The 20,339-nt window shown below is 34.7% G+C and overlaps 4 non-coding genes across 4 annotated transcripts; all 4 read right to left on the bottom strand.

The window, feature by feature from the left end:
- Positions 1–4,094: 4,094 nt before the first annotated feature.
- Positions 4,095–4,168, bottom strand: TRNAN-AUU (transfer RNA asparagine (anticodon AUU)). Its single transcript has one exon. It is a non-coding gene; the product is annotated as a tRNA-Asn (tRNA).
- Positions 4,169–12,277: 8,109 nt separating this feature from the next.
- Positions 12,278–12,351, bottom strand: TRNAN-AUU (transfer RNA asparagine (anticodon AUU)). The gene has a single exon. It is a non-coding gene; the product is annotated as a tRNA-Asn (tRNA).
- Positions 12,352–13,447: 1,096 nt separating this feature from the next.
- TRNAN-AUU (transfer RNA asparagine (anticodon AUU)) lies at positions 13,448–13,521 on the bottom strand. Its single transcript has one exon. It is a non-coding gene; the product is annotated as a tRNA-Asn (tRNA).
- Positions 13,522–18,118: 4,597 nt separating this feature from the next.
- Positions 18,119–18,192, bottom strand: TRNAN-AUU (transfer RNA asparagine (anticodon AUU)). The gene has a single exon. It is a non-coding gene; the product is annotated as a tRNA-Asn (tRNA).
- Positions 18,193–20,339: the final 2,147 nt, after the last annotated feature.

Below are 20,339 nucleotides of genomic sequence, written 5' to 3'. Positions count from 1 at the left end.
TTCCAGCTTGAATTTCAATGATGCATTGGGGCAACGATTTTGTGAGAAACACCTTCACCCTTAAATAAAGATTTTCTTAATTCCTTACCTGTGTGCTAATTAGATATCACCTTGTTTTCACATTAAACAGACTTCCACATGAGAAAGCAGCAAGGATGCAGTGGCGTTAATGTTTCCTGGTGTCAACCTGTATTATTTCAGTAGACATTGAAATGAGGATGCATCTTGCTGCCTTTCCAATGAAGCAAGTTTAATTTAGTAATAGGTGAAAAACCATCCTTACAAAGGTGTTAATCAGAGACTTGGCTTTGTGGACACTTTTCAGAGAACAAATTTGTTAGCATAAAAATAAAGCCAGAAAATAAAGAGCTGTTTAATCACTCAATTGGATTTTTCTGCCAGCATATTTTTTTTCTCTGCAACCCACTGCTAAATTGTGCTTCCTAGCTGTTTTTATAAAATCACTGAATCAAATCTAACTCTGATTACATCAGAGAAGGCCAGGTACCCTACACCATAACAGGGGGTTTGAAATTTTGACTTGTCTACTTAAAGATCACCAAAATCTGATAACAAGGTCAATTAGGTCCCTGGGTGGGATTGAACCACCAACCTTTTGGTTAATAGCCGTACATACTAACTGATTGCGCCACAGAGACACTTTGCAAAAGTCCATACTGACAAAGGCTAATAAGCATTCATCTAAAACGTTTCCTAGAAAAACTTTAAAAAGTCAATAATCTGGAGAGTTTTTGTAAGATGTTTCTTCCATCAACCAACGAAGAAACACATTGGTACTTTCCCATGATGAGTGAGTGCTTCAGGATCTCTTGAACTTACATGTGCAGCAGAGTACTGCAATGGAAGCATGCTGGGCCCATAACCCAGAGGTAAGCAGATTGAAACTATCCTCTGCTATATGCATTTTTTTTTTGTTAATTAAAGTAATCCAAAACTGGGATTGATATTTTGTCTCTTTTATTTTTACTTAAAGTACAATAACTTTTACCATTTTAATTTGTTTTAATAGTATATTGACAGTATTGTTTTCTTTCAAAAATCCACTTCATTTTCTTTACCCTATTATTAAAATGGTAATTGACAAAAACAAACTACATTGTCACCAGAAGAGCAATACAAAATGTACAAGTGATATATTAAAATCATCTTTCCAGCTTGAATTTCAATGATGCATTGGGGCAACGATTTTGTGAGAAACACCTTCACCCTTAAATAAAGATTTTCTTAATTCCTTACCTGTGTGCTAATTAGATATCACCTTGTTTTCATATTAAACAGACTTCCACATGAGAAAGCAGCAAGGATGCAGTGGCGTTAATGTTTCCTGGTGTCAACCTGTATTATTTCAGTAGACATTGAAATGAGGATGCATCTTGCTGCCTTTCCAATGAAGCAAGTTTAATTTAGTAATAGGTGAAAAACCATCCTTACAAAGGTGTTAATCAGAGACTTGGCTTTGTGGACACTTTTCAGAGAACAAATTTGTTAGCATAAAAATAAAGCCAGAAAATGAAGAGCTATTTAATCACTCAATTGGATTTTTCTGCCAGCATATTTTTTTTCTCTGCAACCCACTGCTAAATTGTGCTTCCTAGCTGTTTTTATAAAATCACTGAATCAAATCTAACTCTGATTACATCAGAGAAGGCCAGGTACCCTACACCATAACAGGGGGTATGAAATTTAACTTGTCTACTTAAAGATCACCAAAATCTGATAACAAGGTCAATTACGTCCCTGGGTGGGATTGAACCACCAACCTTTTGGTTAATAGCCGTACACACTAACTGATTGCGCCACAGAGACACTTTGCTAAAAGTACATACTGACAAATGCTAATAAGCATTCATCTAAAACGTTTCCTAGAAAAACTTAAAAAAGTCAATAATCTGGAGAGTTTTTGTAAGATGTTTCTTCTATCAACCAACGAAGAAACACATTGGTACTTTCCCATGATGAGTGAGTGCTTCAGGATCTCTTGCACTTACATGTGCAGCAGAGTACAGCAATGGAAGCATGCTGGGCCCATAACCCAGAGGTAGGCAGATTGAAACTATCCTCTGCTATATGCATTTTTTTGTTTGTTAATTAAAGTAATCCAAAACTGGGATTGATATTTTGGCTCTTTTATTTTTACTTAAAGTACAATAACTTTTACCATTTTAATTTGTTTTAATAGTATATTGACAGTATTGTTTTCTTTCAAAAATCCACTTAATTTTCTTTACCCTATTATTAAAATGGTAATTGACAAAAACAAACTACATTGTCACCAGAAGAGCAATACAAAATGTACAAGTGATATATTAAAATCATCTTTCCAGCTTGAATTTCAATGATGCATTGGGGCAACGATTTTGTGAGAAACACCTTCACCCTTAAATAAAGATTTTCTTAATTCCTTACCTGTGTGCTAATTAGATATCACCTTGTTTTCACATTAAACAGACTTCCACATGAGAAAGCAGCAAGGATGCAGTGGCGTTAATGTTTCCTGGTGTCAACCTGTATTATTTCAGTAGACATTGAAATGAGGATGCATCTTGCTGCCTTTCCAATGAAGCAAGTTTAATTTAGTAATAGGTGAAAAACCATCCTTACAAAGGTGTTAATCAGAGACTTGGCTTTGTGGACACTTTTCAGAGAACAAATTTGTTAGCATAAAAATAAAGCCAGAAAATAAAGAGCTGTTTAATCACTCAATTGGATTTTTCTGCCAGCATATTTTTTTTCTCTGCAACCCACTGCTAAATTGTGCTTCCTAGCTGTTTTTATAAAATCACTGAATCAAATCTAACTCTGATTACATCAGAGAAGGCCAGGTACCCTACACCATAACAGGGGGTTTGAAATTTTGACTTGTCTACTTAAAGATCACCAAAATCTGATAACAAGGTCAATTAGGTCCCTGGGTGGGATTGAACCACCAACCTTTTGGTTAATAGCCGTACATACTAACTGATTGCGCCACAGAGACACTTTGCAAAAGTCCATACTGACAAAGGCTAATAAGCATTCATCTAAAACGTTTCCTAGAAAAACTTTAAAAAGTCAATAATCTGGAGAGTTTTTGTAAGATGTTTCTTCCATCAACCAACGAAGAAACACATTGGTACTTTCCCATGATGAGTGAGTGCTTCAGGATCTCTTGAACTTACATGTGCAGCAGAGTACTGCAATGGAAGCATGCTGGGCCCATAACCCAGAGGTAAGCAGATTGAAACTATCCTCTGCTATATGCATTTTTTTTTTGTTAATTAAAGTAATCCAAAACTGGGATTGATATTTTGTCTCTTTTATTTTTACTTAAAGTACAATAACTTTTACCATTTTAATTTGTTTTAATAGTATATTGACAGTATTGTTTTCTTTCAAAAATCCACTTAATTTTCTTTACCCTATTATTAAAATGGTAATTGACAAAAACAAACTACATTGTCACCAGAAGAGCAATACAAAATGTACAAGTGATATATTAAAATCATCTTTCCAGCTTGAATTTCAATGATGCATTGGGTCAACAATTTTGTGAGAAACATCTTCACCCTTAAATAAAGATTTTCTTAATTCCTTACCTGTGTGCTAATTATATATCACCTTGTTTTCACATTAAACAGACTTCCACATGAGAAAGCAGCAAGGATGCAGTGGCGTTAATGTTTCCTGGTGTCAACTTGTATTATTTCAGTAGACATTGAAATGAGGATGCATCTTGCTGCCTTTCCAATGAAGCAAGTTTAATTTAGTAATAGGTGAAAAACCATCCTTACAAAGGTGTTAATCAGAGACTTGGCTTTGTGGACACTTTTCAGAGAACAAATTTGTTAGCATAAAAATAAAGCCAGAAAATGATGAGCTGTTTAATCACTCGATTGGATTTTTCTGCCAGCATATTTTTTTTCTCTGCAACCCACTGCTAAATTGTGCTTTCTAGCTGTTTTTTATAAAATCACTGAATCAAATCTAACTCTGATTACATCAGAGAAGGCCATGTACCCTACACCATAAGAGGAGGTTTGAAATTTTGACTTGTCTACTTAAATATCACCAAAATCTGATCACAAGGTTAATTACATCCCTGGGTGGGATTGAACCACCAACCTTTTGGTTAATAGCCAAACACACTAACCGATTGCGCCACAGAGACACTTTGCAAAAAGTCCATCCTGACAAAGGCTAATAAGCATACATCTAGAACGTTTCCTAGAAAAACATTAAAAAATCAATAATCTGGAGAGTTTTTGTAAGATGTTTCTTCCATCAACCAACGAATAAACACATTGGTACTTTCCCATGATGAGTGAGTGCTTCAGGATCTCTTGCACTTACATGGGCAGCAGAGTACTGCAATGGAAGCATGCTGGACCCATAACCCAGAGGTAGGCAGATTGAAACTATCCTTTGCTATATGCATTTTTTTTGTTAATTTAAGTAATCAAAACTGGGATTGATATTTTTGCTCTTTTATTTTTACTTAAAGTACAATAACTTTTACCATTTTAATTTGTTTTAATAGTATATTGACAGTATAGTTTTCTTTCAAAAATCCACTTAATTTTCTTTACCCTGTTATTAAAATGGTAATTGACAAAAAAACTACATTGTCACCAGAAGAGCAATACAAAATGTACAAGTGATATATTAAAATCATCTTTCCAGCTTGAATTTCAATGATGCATTGGGGCAACAATTTTGTGAGAAACATCTTCACCCTTAAATAAAGATTTTCGTAATTCCTTACCTGTGTGCTAATTAGATATCACCTTGTTTTCACATTAAACAGACTTCCACACGAGAAAGCAGCAAGGATGCAGTGGCGTTAATGTTTCCTGGTGTCAACCTGTATTATTTCAGTAGACATTGAAATGAGGATGCATCTTGCTGCCTTTCCAATGAAGCAAGTTTAATTTAGTAATAGGTGAAAAACCATCCTTACAAAGGTGTTAATCAGAGACTTGGCTTTGTGGACACTTTTCAGAGAACAAATTTGTTAGCATAAAAATAAAGCCAGAAAATGAAGAGCTGTTTAATCACTCAATTGGATTTTTCTGCCAGCATATTTTTTTTCTCTGCAACCCACTGTAAAATTGTGCTTCCTAGCTGTTTTTTATAAAATCACTGAATCAAATCTAACTCTGATTACATCAGAGAAGGCCAGGTACCCTACACCATAACAGGGGGTATGAAATTTGACTTGTCTACTTAAAGATCACCAAAATCTGATAACAAGGTCAATTACGTCCCTGGGTGGGATTGAACCACCAACCTTTTGGTTAATAGCCGTACACACTAACTGATTGCGCCACAGAGACACTTTGCTAAAAGTACATACTGACAAATGCTAATAAGCATTCATCTAAAACGTTTCCTAGAAAAACTTAAAAAAGTCAATAATCTGGAGAGTTTTTGTAAGATGTTTCTTCTATCAACCAACGAAGAAACACATTGGTACTTTCCCATGATGAGTGAGTGCTTCAGGATCTCTTGCACTTACATGTGCAGCAGAGTACAGCAATGGAAGCATGCAGGGCCCATAACCCAGAGGTAGGCAGATTGAAACTATCCTCTGCTATATGCATTTTTTTGTTTGTTAATTAAAGTAATCCAAAACTGGGATTGATATTTTGGCTCTTTTATTTTTACTTAAAGTACAATAACTTTTACCATTTTAATTTGTTTTAATAGTATATTGACAGTATTGTTTTCTTTCAAAAATCCACTTAATTTTCTTTACCCTATTATTAAAATGGTAATTGACAAAAACAAACTACATTGTCACCAGAAGAGCAATACAAAATGTACAAGTGATATATTAAAATCATCTTTCCAGCTTGAATTTCAATGATGCATTGGGGCAACGATTTTGTGAGAAACACCTTCACCCTTAAATAAAGATTTTCTTAATTCCTTACCTGTGTGCTAATTAGATATCACCTTGTTTTCACATTAAACAGACTTCCACATGAGAAAGCAGCAAGGATGCAGTGGCGTTAATGTTTCCTGGTGTCAACCTGTATTATTTCAGTAAACATTGAAATGAGGATGCATCTTGCTGCCTTTCCAATGAAGCAAGTTTAATTTAGTAATAGGTGAAAAACCATCCTTACAAAGGTGTTAATCAGAGACTTGGCTTTGTGGACACTTTTCAGAGAACAAATTTGTTAGCATAAAAATAAAGCCAGAAAATAAAGAGCTGTTTAATCACTCAATTGGATTTTTCTGCCAGCATATTTTTTTTCTCTGCAACCCACTGCTAAATTGTGCTTCCTAGCTGTTTTTATAAAATCACTGAATCAAATCTAACTCTGATTACATCAGAGAAGGCCAGGTACCCTACACCATAACAGGGGGTTTGAAATTTTGACTTGTCTACTTAAAGATCACCAAAATCTGATAACAAGGTCAATTAGGTCCCTGGGTGGGATTGAACCACCAACCTTTTGGTTAATAGCCGTACATACTAACTGATTGCGCCACAGAGACACTTTGCAAAAGTCCATACTGACAAAGGCTAATAAGCATTCATCTAAAACGTTTCCTAGAAAAACTTTAAAAAGTCAATAATCTGGAGAGTTTTTGTAAGATGTTTCTTCCATCAACCAACGAAGAAACACATTGGTACTTTCCCATGATGAGTGAGTGCTTCAGGATCTCTTGAACTTACATGTGCAGCAGAGTACTGCAATGGAAGCATGCTGGGCCCATAACCCAGAGGTAAGCAGATTGAAACTATCCTCTGCTATATGCATTTTTTTTTTTGTTAATTTAAGTAATCCAAAACTGGGATTGATATTTTGTCTCTTTTATTTTTACTTAAAGTACAATAACTTTTACCATTTTAATTTGTTTTAATAGTATATTGACAGTATTGTTTTCTTTCAAAAATCCACTTCATTTTCTTTACCCTATTATTAAAATGGTAATTGACAAAAACAAACTACATTGTCACCAGAAGAGCAATACAAAATGTACAAGTGATATATTAAAATCATCTTTCCATCTTGAATTTCAATGATGCATTGGGGCAACGATTTTGTGAGAAACACCTTCACCCTTAAATAAAGATTTTCTTAATTCCTTACCTGTGTGCTAATTAGATATCACCTTGTTTTCACATTAAACAGACTTCCACATGAGAAAGCAGCAAGGATGCAGTGGCGTTAATGTTTCCTGGTGTCAACCTGTATTATTTCAGTAAACATTGAAATGAGGATGCATCTTGCTGCCTTTCCAATGAAGCAAGTTTAATTTAGTAATAGGTGAAAAACCATCCTTACAAAGGTGTTAATCAGAGACTTGGCTTTGTGGACACTTTTCAGAGAACAAATTTGTTAGCATAAAAATAAAGCCAGAAAATAAAGAGCTGTTTAATCACTCAATTGGATTTTTCTGCCAGCATATTTTTTTTCTCTGCAACCCACTGCTAAATTGTGCTTCCTAGCTGTTTTTATAAAATCACTGAATCAAATCTAACTCTGATTACATCAGAGAAGGCCAGGTACCCTACACCATAACAGGGGGTTTGAAATTTTGACTTGTCTACTTAAAGATCACCAAAATCTGATAACAAGGTCAATTAGGTCCCTGGGTGGGATTGAACCACCAACCTCTTGGTTAATGGCCGTACATACTAACTGATTGCGCCACAGAGACACTTTGCAAAAGTCCATACTGACAAAGGCTAATAAGCATTCATCTAAAACGTTTCCTAGAAAAACTTTAAAAAGTCAATAATCTGGAGAGTTTTTGTAAGATGTTTCTTCCATCAACCAACGAAGAAACACATTGGTACTTTCCCATGATGAGTGAGTGCTTCAGGATCTCTTGAACTTACATGTGCAGCAGAGTACTGCAATGGAAGCATGCTGGGCCCATAACCCAGAGGTAAGCAGATTGAAACTATCCTCTGCTATATGCATTTTTTTTTTGTTAATTAAAGTAATCCAAAACTGGGATTGATATTTTGTCTCTTTTATTTTTACTTAAAGTACAATAACTTTTACCATTTTAATTTGTTTTAATAGTATATTGACAGTATTGTTTTCTTTCAAAAATCCACTTCATTTTCTTTACCCTATTATTAAAATGGTAATTGACAAAAACAAACTACATTGTCACCAGAAGAGCAATACAAAATGTACAAGTGATATATTAAAATCATCTTTCCAGCTTGAATTTCAATGATGCATTGGGGCAACGATTTTGTGAGAAACACCTTCACCCTTAAATAAAGATTTTCTTAATTCCTTACCTGTGTGCTAATTAGATATCACCTTGTTTTCATATTAAACAGACTTCCACATGAGAAAGCAGCAAGGATGCAGTGGCGTTAATGTTTCCTGGTGTCAACCTGTATTATTTCAGTAGACATTGAAATGAGGATGCATCTTGCTGCCTTTCCAATGAAGCAAGTTTAATTTAGTAATAGGTGAAAAACCATCCTTACAAAGGTGTTAATCAGAGACTTGGCTTTGTGGACACTTTTCAGAGAACAAATTTGTTAGCATAAAAATAAAGCCAGAAAATGAAGAGCTATTTAATCACTCAATTGGATTTTTCTGCCAGCATATTTTTTTTCTCTGCAACCCACTGCTAAATTGTGCTTCCTAGCTGTTTTTATAAAATCACTGAATCAAATCTAACTCTGATTACATCAGAGAAGGCCAGGTACCCTACACCATAACAGGGGGTATGAAATTTAACTTGTCTACTTAAAGATCACCAAAATCTGATAACAAGGTCAATTACGTCCCTGGGTGGGATTGAACCACCAACCTTTTGGTTAATAGCCGTACACACTAACTGATTGCGCCACAGAGACACTTTGCTAAAAGTACATACTGACAAATGCTAATAAGCATTCATCTAAAACGTTTCCTAGAAAAACTTAAAAAAGTCAATAATCTGGAGAGTTTTTGTAAGATGTTTCTTCTATCAACCAACGAAGAAACACATTGGTACTTTCCCATGATGAGTGAGTGCTTCAGGATCTCTTGCACTTACATGTGCAGCAGAGTACAGCAATGGAAGCATGCTGGGCCCATAACCCAGAGGTAGGCAGATTGAAACTATCCTCTGCTATATGCATTTTTTTGTTTGTTAATTAAAGTAATCCAAAACTGGGATTGATATTTTGGCTCTTTTATTTTTACTTAAAGTACAATAACTTTTACCATTTTAATTTGTTTTAATAGTATATTGACAGTATTGTTTTCTTTCAAAAATCCACTTAATTTTCTTTACCCTATTATTAAAATGGTAATTGACAAAAACAAACTACATTGTCACCAGAAGAGCAATACAAAATGTACAAGTGATATATTAAAATCATCTTTCCAGCTTGAATTTCAATGATGCATTGGGGCAACGATTTTGTGAGAAACACCTTCACCCTTAAATAAAGATTTTCTTAATTCCTTACCTGTGTGCTAATTAGATATCACCTTGTTTTCACATTAAACAGACTTCCACATGAGAAAGCAGCAAGGATGCAGTGGCGTTAATGTTTCCTGGTGTCAACCTGTATTATTTCAGTAAACATTGAAATGAGGATGCATCTTGCTGCCTTTCCAATGAAGCAAGTTTAATTTAGTAATAGGTGAAAAACCATCCTTACAAAGGTGTTAATCAGAGACTTGGCTTTGTGGACACTTTTCAGAGAACAAATTTGTTAGCATAAAAATAAAGCCAGAAAATAAAGAGCTGTTTAATCACTCAATTGGATTTTTCTGCCAGCATATTTTTTTTCTCTGCAACCCACTGCTAAATTGTGCTTCCTAGCTGTTTTTATAAAATCACTGAATCAAATCTAACTCTGATTACATCAGAGAAGGCCAGGTACCCTACACCATAACAGGGGGTTTGAAATTTTGACTTGTCTACTTAAAGATCACCAAAATCTGATAACAAGGTCAATTAGGTCCCTGGGTGGGATTGAACCACCAACCTTTTGGTTAATAGCCGTACATACTAACTGATTGCGCCACAGAGACACTTTGCAAAAGTCCATACTGACAAAGGCTAATAAGCATTCATCTAAAACGTTTCCTAGAAAAACTTTAAAAAGTCAATAATCTGGAGAGTTTTTGTAAGATGTTTCTTCCATCAACCAACGAAGAAACACATTGGTACTTTCCCATGATGAGTGAGTGCTTCAGGATCTCTTGAACTTACATGTGCAGCAGAGTACTGCAATGGAAGCATGCTGGGCCCATAACCCAGAGGTAAGCAGATTGAAACTATCCTCTGCTATATGCATTTTTTTTTTGTTAATTAAAGTAATCCAAAACTGGGATTGATATTTTGTCTCTTTTATTTTTACTTAAAGTACAATAACTTTTACCATTTTAATTTGTTTTAATAGTATATTGACAGTATTGTTTTCTTTCAAAAATCCACTTCATTTTCTTTACCCTATTATTAAAATGGTAATTGACAAAAACAAACTACATTGTCACCAGAAGAGCAATACAAAATGTACAAGTGATATATTAAAATCATCTTTCCAGCTTGAATTTCAATGATGCATTGGGGCAACGATTTTGTGAGAAACATCTTCACCCTTAAATAAAGATTTTCTTAATTCCTTACCTGTGTGCTAATTAGATATCACCTTGTTTTCATATTAAACAGACTTCCACATGAGAAAGCAGCAAGGATGCAGTGGCGTTAATGTTTCCTGGTGTCAACCTGTATTATTTCAGTAGACATTGAAATGAGGATGCATCTTGCTGCCTTTCCAATGAAGCAAGTTTAATTTAGTAATAGGTGAAAAACCATCCTTACAAAGGTGTTAATCAGAGACTTGGCTTTGTGGACACTTTTCAGAGAACAAATTTGTTAGCATAAAAATAAAGCCAGAAAATAAAGAGCTGTTTAATCACTCAATTGGATTTTTCTGCCAGCATATTTTTTTTCTCTGCAACCCACTGCTAAATTGTGCTTCCTAGATGTTTTTATAAAATCACTGAATCAAATCTAACTCTGTTTACATCAGAGAAGGCCAAGTACCCTACACCATAACAGGGGGTTTGAAATTTTGACTTGTCTACTTAAAGATCACCAAAATCTGATAACAAGGTCAATTAGGTCCCTGGGTGGGATTGAACCACCAACCTTTTGGTTAATAGCCGTACATACTAACTGATTGCGCCACAGAGACACTTTGCAAAAGTCCATACTGACAAAGGCTAATAAGCATTCATCTAAAACGTTTCCTAGCAAAACTTTAAAAAGTCAATAATCTGGAGAATTTTTGTAAGATGTTTCTTCCATCAACCAACGAAGAAACACATTGGTACTTTCCCGTGATGAGTGAGTGCTTCAGGATCTCTTGCACTTACATGTGCAGCAGAGTACTGCAATGGAAGCATGCTGGACCCATAACCCAGAGGTAGGCAGATTGAAACTATCCTCTGCTGTATGCTTTTTTTTTTTGTTAATTAAAGTAATCCAAAACTGGGATTGATATTTTGGCTCTTTTATTTTTACTTAAAGTACAATAACTTTTACCATTTTAATTTGTTTTAATAGTATATTGACAGTATTGTTGTCTTTCAAAAATCCACTTAATTTTCTTTACCCTATTATTAAATGGTAATTGACAAAAACAAACTACATTGTCACCAGAAGAGCAATACAAAATGTACAAGTGATATATTAAAATCATCTTTCCAGCTTGAATTTCAATGATGCATTGGGGCAACGATTTTGTGAGAAACATCTTCACCCTTAAATAAAGATTTTCTTAATTCCTTACCTGTGTGCTAATTAGATATCACCTTGTTTTCACATTAAACAGACTTCCACATGAGAAAGCAGCAAGGATGCAGTGGCGTTAATGTTTCCTGGTGTCAACTTGTATTATTTCAGTAGACATTGAAATGAGGATGCATCTTGCTGCCTTTCCAATGAAGCAAGTTTAATTTAGTAATAGGTGAAAAACCATCCTTACAAAGGTGTTAATCAGAGACTTGGCTTTGTGGACACTTTTCAGAGAACAAATTTGTTAGCATAAAAATAAAGCCAGAAAATGAAGAGCTGTTTAATCACTCAATTGGATTTTTCTGCCAGCATATTTTTTTTCTCTGCAACCCACTGCTAAATTGTGCTTCCTAGCTGTTTTTTATAAAATCACTGAATCAAATCTAACTCTGATTACATCAGAGAAGGCCATGTACCCTACACCATAAGAGGAGGTTTGAAATTTTGACTTGTCTACTTAAATATCACCAAAATCTGATCACAAGGTTAATTACGTCCCTGGGTGGGATTGAACCACCAACCTTTTGGTTAATAGCCAAACACACTAACCGATTGCGCCACAGAGACACTTTGCAAAAAGTACATACTGACAAAGGCTAATAAGCATACATCTAGAACGTTTCCTAGAAAAACATTAAAAAATCAATAATCTGGAGAGTTTTTGTAAGATGTTTCTTCCATCAACCAACGAATAAACACATTGGTACTTTCCCATGATGAGTGAGTGCTTCAGGATCTCTTGCACTTACATGGGCAGCAGAGTACTGCAATGGAAGCATGCTGGACCCATAACCCAGAGGTAGGCAGATTGAAACTATCCTCTGCTGTATGCTTTTTTTTTTTGTTAATTAAAGTAATCCAAAACTGGGATTGATATTTTGGCTCTTTTATTTTTACTTAAAGTACAATAACTTTTACCATTTTAATTTGTTTTAATAGTATATTGACAGTATTGTTGTCTTTCAAAAATCCACTTAATTTTCTTTACCCTATTATTAAATGGTAATTGACAAAAACAAACTACATTGTCACCAGAAGAGCAATACAAAATGTACAAGTGATATATTAAAATCATCTTTCCAGCTTGAATTTCAATGATGCATTGGGGCAACGATTTTGTGAGAAACATCTTCACCCTTAAATAAAGATTTTCTTAATTCCTTACCTGTGTGCTAATTAGATATCACCTTGTTTTCACATTAAACAGACTTCCACATGAGAAAGCAGCAAGGATGCAGTGGCGTTAATGTTTCCTGGTGTCAACTTGTATTATTTCAGTAGACATTGAAATGAGGATGCATCTTGCTGCCTTTCCAATGAAGCAAGTTTAATTTAGTAATAGGTGAAAAACCATCCTTACAAAGGTGTTAATCAGAGACTTGGCTTTGTGGACACTTTTCAGAGAACAAATTTGTTAGCATAAAAATAAAGCCAGAAAATGAAGAGCTGTTTAATCACTCAATTGGATTTTTCTGCCAGCATATTTTTTTTCTCTGCAACCCACTGCTAAATTGTGCTTCCTAGCTGTTTTTTATAAAATCACTGAATCAAATCTAACTCTGATTACATCAGAGAAGGCCATGTACCCTACACCATAAGAGGAGGTTTGAAATTTTGACTTGTCTACTTAAATATCACCAAAATCTGATCACAAGGTTAATTACGTCCCTGGGTGGGATTGAACCACCAACCTTTTGGTTAATAGCCAAACACACTAACCGATTGCGCCACAGAGACACTTTGCAAAAAGTACATACTGACAAAGGCTAATAAGCATACATCTAGAACGTTTCCTAGAAAAACATTAAAAAATCAATAATCTGGAGAGTTTTTGTAAGATGTTTCTTCCATCAACCAACGAATAAACACATTGGTACTTTCCCATGATGAGTGAGTGCTTCAGGATCTCTTGCACTTACATGGGCAGCAGAGTACTGCAATGGAAGCATGCTGGACCCATAACCCAGAGGTAGGCAGATTGAAACTATCCTTTGCTATATGCATTTTTTTTGTTAATTTAAGTAATCAAAACTGGGATTGATATTTTTGCTCTTTTATTTTTACTTAAAGTACAATAACTTTTACCATTTTAATTTGTTTTAATAGTATATTGACAGTATAGTTTTCTTTCAAAAATCCACTTAATTTTCTTTACCCTGTTATTAAAATGGTAATTGACAAAAAAACGACATTGTCACCAGAAGAGCAATACAAAATGTACAAGTGATATATTAAAATCATCTTTCCAGCTTGAATTTCAATGATGCATTGGGGCAACGATTTTGTGAGAAACATCTTCACCCTTAAATAAAGATTTTCTTAATTCCTTACCTGTGTGCTAATTAGATATCACCTTGTTTTCATATTAAACAGACTTCCACATGAGAAAGCAGCAAGGATGCAGTGGCGTTAATGTTTCCTGGTGTCAACCTGTATTATTTCAGTAGACATTGAAATGAGGATGCATCTTGCTGCCTTTCCAATGAAGCAAGTTTAATTTAGTAATAGGTGAAAAACCATCCTTACAAAGGTGTTAATCAGAGACTTGGCTTTGTGGACACTTTTCAGAGAACAAATTTGTTAGCATAAAAATAAAGCCAGAAAATGAAGAGCTGTTTAATCACTCGATTGGATTTTTCTGCCAGCATATTTTTTTTCTCTGCAACCCACTGCTAAATTGTGCTTCCTAGCTGTTTTTATGAAATCACTGAATCAAATCTAACTCTGATTACATCAGAGAAGGCCAGGTACCCTACACCATAACAGGGAGTTTGAAATTTTGACTTGTCTACTTAAAGATCACCAAAATCTGATAACAAGGTCAATTAGGTCCCTGGGTGGGATTGAACCACCAACCTTATGGTTAATAGCCGTACATACTAACTGATTGCGCCACAGAGACACTTTGCAAAAGTCCATACTGACAAAGGCTAATAAGCATTCATCTAAAACGTTTCCTAGAAAAACTTTAAAAAGTCAATAATCTGGAGAGTTTTTGTAAGATGTTTCTTCCATCAACCAACGAAGAAACACATTGGTACTTTCCCATGATGAGTGAGTGCTTCAGGATCTCTTGCACTTACATGTGCAGCAGAGTACTGCAATGGAAGCATGCTGGGCCCATAACCCAGAGGTAGGCAGATTGAAACTATCCTCTGCTATATGCATTTTTTTTGTTAATTAAAGTAATCCAAAACTGGGATTGATATTTTGTCTCTTTTATTTTTACTTAAAGTACAATAACTTTTACCATTTTAATTTGTTTTAATAGTATATTGACAGTATTGTTTTCTTTCAAAAATCCACTTCATTTTCTTTACCCTATTATTAAAATGGTAATTGACAAAAACAAACTACATTGTCACCAGAAGAGCAATACAAAATGTACAAGTGATATATTAAAATCATCTTTCCAGCTTGAATTTCAATGATGCATTGGGGCAACGATTTTGTGAGAAACATCTTCACCCTTAAATAAAGATTTTCTTAATTCCTTACCTGTGTGCTAATTAGATATCACCTTGTTTTCATATTAAACAGACTTCCACATGAGAAAGCAGCAAGGATGCAGTGGCGTTAATGTTTCCTGGTGTCAACTTGTATTATTTCAGTAGACATTGAAATGAGGATGCATCTTGCTGCCTTTCCAATGAAGCAAGTTTAATTTAGTAATAGGTGAAAAACCATCCTTACAAAGGTGTTAATCAGAGACTTGGCTTTGTGGACACTTTTCAGAGAACAAATTTGTTAGCATAAAAATAAAGCCAGAAAATGAAGAGCTGTTTAATCACGCAATTTGGTTTTTTTGCCAGCATATTTCTTTTTCTCTGCAACCCACTGCTAAATTGTGCTTCCTAGATGTTTTTATAAAATCACTGAATCAAATCTAACTCTGATTACATCAGAGAAGGCCAGGTACCCTACACCATAACAGGGGGTATGAAATTTGACTTGTCTACTTAAAGATCACCAAAATCTGATAACAAGGTCAATTACGTCCCTGGGTGGGATTGAACCACCAACCTTTTGGTTAATAGCCGTACACACTAACTGATTGCGCCACAGAGACACTTTGCTAAAAGTACATACTGACAAATGCTAATAAGCATTCATCTAAAACGTTTCCTAGAAAAACTTAAAAAAGTCAATAATCTGGAGAGTTTTTGTAAGATGTTTCTTCTATCAACCAATGAAGAAACACATTGGTACTTTCCCATGATGAGTGAGTGCTTCAGGATCTCTTGCACTTACATGTGCAGCAGAGTACAGCAATGGAAGCATGCTGGGCCCATAACCCAGAGGTAGGCAGATTGAAACTATCCTCTGCTATATGCATTTTTTTGTTTGTTAATTAAAGTAATCCAAAACTGGGATTGATATTTTGGCTCTTTTATTTTTACTTAAAGTACAATAACTTTTACCATTTTAATTTGTTTTAATAGTATATTGACAGTATTGTTTTCTTTCAAAAATCCACTTAATTTTCTTTACCCTATTATTAAAATGGTAATTGACAAAAACAAACTACATTGTCACCAGAAGAGCAATACAAAATGTACAAGTGATATATTAAAATCATCTTTCCAGCTTGAATTTCAATGATGCATTGGGGCAACGATTTTGTGAGAAACACCTTCACCCTTAAATAAAGATTTTCTTAATTCCTTACCTGTGTGCTAATTAGATATCACCTTGTTTTCACATTAAACAGACTTCCACATGAGAAAGCAGCAAGGATGCAGTGGCGTTAATGTTTCCTGGTGTCAACCTGTATTATTTCAGTAGACATTGAAATGAGGATGCATCTTGCTGCCTTTCCAATGAAGCAAGTTTAATTTAGTAATAGGTGAAAAACCATCCTTACAAAGGTGTTAATCAGAGACTTGGCTTTGTGGACACTTTTCAGAGAACAAATTTGTTAGCATAAAAATAAAGCCAGAAAATAAAGAGCTGTTTAATCACTCAATTGGATTTTTCTGCCAGCATATTTTTTTTCTCTGCAACCCACTGCTAAATTGTGCTTCCTAGCTGTTTTTATAAAATCACTGAATCAAATCTAACTCTGATTACATCAGAGAAGGCCAGGTACCCTACACCATAACAGGGGGTTTGAAATTTTGACTTGTCTACTTAAAGATCACCAAAATCTGATAACAAGGTCAATTAGGTCCCTGGGTGGGATTGAACCACCAACCTTTTGGTTAATAGCCGTACATACTAACTGATTGCGCCACAGAGACACTTTGCAAAAGTCCATACTGACAAAGGCTAATAAGCATTCATCTAAAACGTTTCCTAGAAAAACTTTAAAAAGTCAATAATCTGGAGAGTTTTTGTAAGATGTTTCTTCCATCAACCAACGAAGAAACACATTGGTACTTTCCCATGATGAGTGAGTGCTTCAGGATCTCTTGAACTTACATGTGCAGCAGAGTACTGCAATGGAAGCATGCTGGGCCCATAACCCAGAGGTAAGCAGATTGAAACTATCCTCTGCTATATGCATTTTTTTTGTTAATTAAAGTAATCCAAAACTGGGATTGATATTTTGTCTCTTTTATTTTTACTTAAAGTACAATAACTTTTACCATTTTAATTTGTTTTAATAGTATATTGACAGTATTGTTTTCTTTCAAAAATCCACTTAATTTTCTTTACCCTATTATTAAAATGGTAATTGACAAAAACAAACTACATTGTCACCAGAAGAGCAATACAAAATGTACAAGTGATATATTAAAATCATCTTTCCAGCTTGAATTTCAATGATGCATTGGGTCAACAATTTTGTGAGAAACATCTTCACCCTTAAATAAAGATTTTCTTAATTCCTTACCTGTGTGCTAATTATATATCACCTTGTTTTCACATTAAACAGACTTCCACATGAGAAAGCAGCAAGGATGCAGTGGCGTTAATGTTTCCTGGTGTCAACTTGTATTATTTCAGTAGACATTGAAATGAGGATGCATCTTGCTGCCTTTCCAATGAAGCAAGTTTAATTTAGTAATAGGTGAAAAACCATCCTTACAAAGGTGTTAATCAGAGACTTGGCTTTGTGGACACTTTTCAGAGAACAAATTTGTTAGCATAAAAATAAAGCCAGAAAATGATGAGCTGTTTAATCACTCGATTGGATTTTTCTGCCAGCATATTTTTTTTCTCTGCAACCCACTGCTAAATTGTGCTTCCTAGCTGTTTTTTATAAAATCACTGAATCAAATCTAACTCTGATTACATCAGAGAAGGCCATGTACCCTACACCATAAGAGGAGGTTTGAAATTTTGACTTGTCTACTTAAATATCACCAAAATCTGATCACAAGGTTAATTACATCCCTGGGTGGGATTGAACCACCAACCTTTTGGTTAATAGCCAAACACACTAACCGATTGCGCCACAGAGACACTTTGCAAAAAGTACATCCTGACAAAGGCTAATAAGCATACATCTAGAACGTTTCCTAGAAAAACATTAAAAAATCAATAATCTGGAGAGTTTTTGTAAGATGTTTCTTCCATCAACCAACGAATAAACACATTGGTACTTTCCCATGATGAGTGAGTGCTTCAGGATCTCTTGCACTTACATGGGCAGCAGAGTACTGCAATGGAAGCATGCTGGACCCATAACCCAGAGGTAGGCAGATTGAAACTATCCTTTGCTATATGCATTTTTTTTGTTAATTTAAGTAATCAAAACTGGGATTGATATTTTTGCTCTTTTATTTTTACTTAAAGTACAATAACTTTTACCATTTTAATTTGTTTTAATAGTATATTGACAGTATAGTTTTCTTTCAAAAATCCACTTAATTTTCTTTACCCTGTTATTAAAATGGTAATTGACAAAAAAACTACATTGTCACCAGAAGAGCAATACAAAATGTACAAGTGATATATTAAAATCATCTTTCCAGCTTGAATTTCAATGATGCATTGGGGCAACAATTTTGTGAGAAACATCTTCACCCTTAAATAAAGATTTTCGTAATTCCTTACCTGTGTGCTAATTAGATATCACCTTGTTTTCACATTAAACAGACTTCCACACGAGAAAGCAGCAAGGATGCAGTGGCGTTAATGTTTCCTGGTGTCAACCTGTATTATTTCAGTAGACATTGAAATGAGGATGCATCTTGCTGCCTTTCCAATGAAGCAAGTTTAATTTAGTAATAGGTGAAAAACCATCCTTACAAAGGTGTTAATCAGAGACTTGGCTTTGTGGACACTTTTCAGAGAACAAATTTGTTAGCATAAAAATAAAGCCAGAAAATGAAGAGCTGTTTAATCACTCAATTGGATTTTTCTGCCAGCATATTTTTTTTCTCTGCAACCCACTGCTAAATTGTGCTTCCTAGCTGTTTTTTATAAAATCACTGAATCAAATCTAACTCTGATTACATCAGAGAAGGCCAGGTACCCTACACAATAAGAGGGGGTTTGAAATTTTGACTTGTCTACTTAAATATCACCAAAATGTGATCACAAGGTTAATTATGTCCCTGGGTGGGATTGAACCACCAAACTTTTGGTTAATAGCCGAACACACTAACCGATTGCGCCACCGAGACACTTTGCAAACAGTACATACTGACAAAGGCTAATAAGCATACATCTAGAACGTTTCCTAGAAAAACATTAAAAAATCAATAATCTGGAGAGTTTTTGTAAGATGTTTCTTCCATCAACCAATGAATAAACACATTGGTACTTTCCCATGATGAGTGAGTGCTTCAGGATCTCTTGCACTTACATGTGCAGCAGAGTACTGCAATGGAAGCATGCTGGACCCATAACCCAGAGGTAGGCAGATTGAAACTATCCTTTGCTATATGCATTTTTTTTTGTTAATTTAAGTAATCAAAACTGGGATTGATATTTTTTCTCTTTTATTTTTACTTAAAGTACAATAACTTTTACCATTTTTAATTTGTTTTAATAGTATATTGACAGTATAGTTTTCTTTCAAAAATCCACTTAATTTTCTTTACCCTATTATTAAAATGGTAATTGACAAAAAAAACTACATTGTCACCAGAAGAGCAATACAAAATGTACAAGTGATATATTAAAATCATCTTTCCAGCTTGAATTTCAATGATGCATTGGGTCAACAATTTTGTGAGAAACATCTTCACCCTTAAATAAAGATTTTCTTAATTCCTTACCTGTGTGCTAATTAGATATCACCTTGTTTTCACATTAAACAGACTTCCACATGAGAAAGCAGCAAGGATGCAGTGGCGTTAATGTTTCCTGGTGTCAACCTGTATTATTTCAGTAGACATTGAAATGAGGATGCATCTTGCTGCCTTTCCAATGAAGCAAGTTTAATTTAGTAATAGGTGAAAAACCATCCCTACAAAGGTGTTAATCAGAGACTTGGCTTTGTGGACACTTTTCAGAGAACAAATTTGTTAGCATAAAAATAAAGCCAGAAAATAAAGAGCTGTTTAATCACGCAATTTGATTTTTTTGCCAGCATATTTCTTTTTCTCTGCAACCCACTGCTAAATTGTGCTTCCTAGATGTTTTTATAAAATCACTGAATC

The sequence above is a fragment of the Pseudophryne corroboree genome, unplaced genomic scaffold, assembly GCF_028390025.1.
Source record: "Pseudophryne corroboree isolate aPseCor3 unplaced genomic scaffold, aPseCor3.hap2 scaffold_192, whole genome shotgun sequence".
Taxonomy (NCBI): Eukaryota; Metazoa; Chordata; class Amphibia; order Anura; family Myobatrachidae; genus Pseudophryne; species Pseudophryne corroboree.
This window is presented reverse-complemented; position numbering and strand designations above follow the sequence as displayed.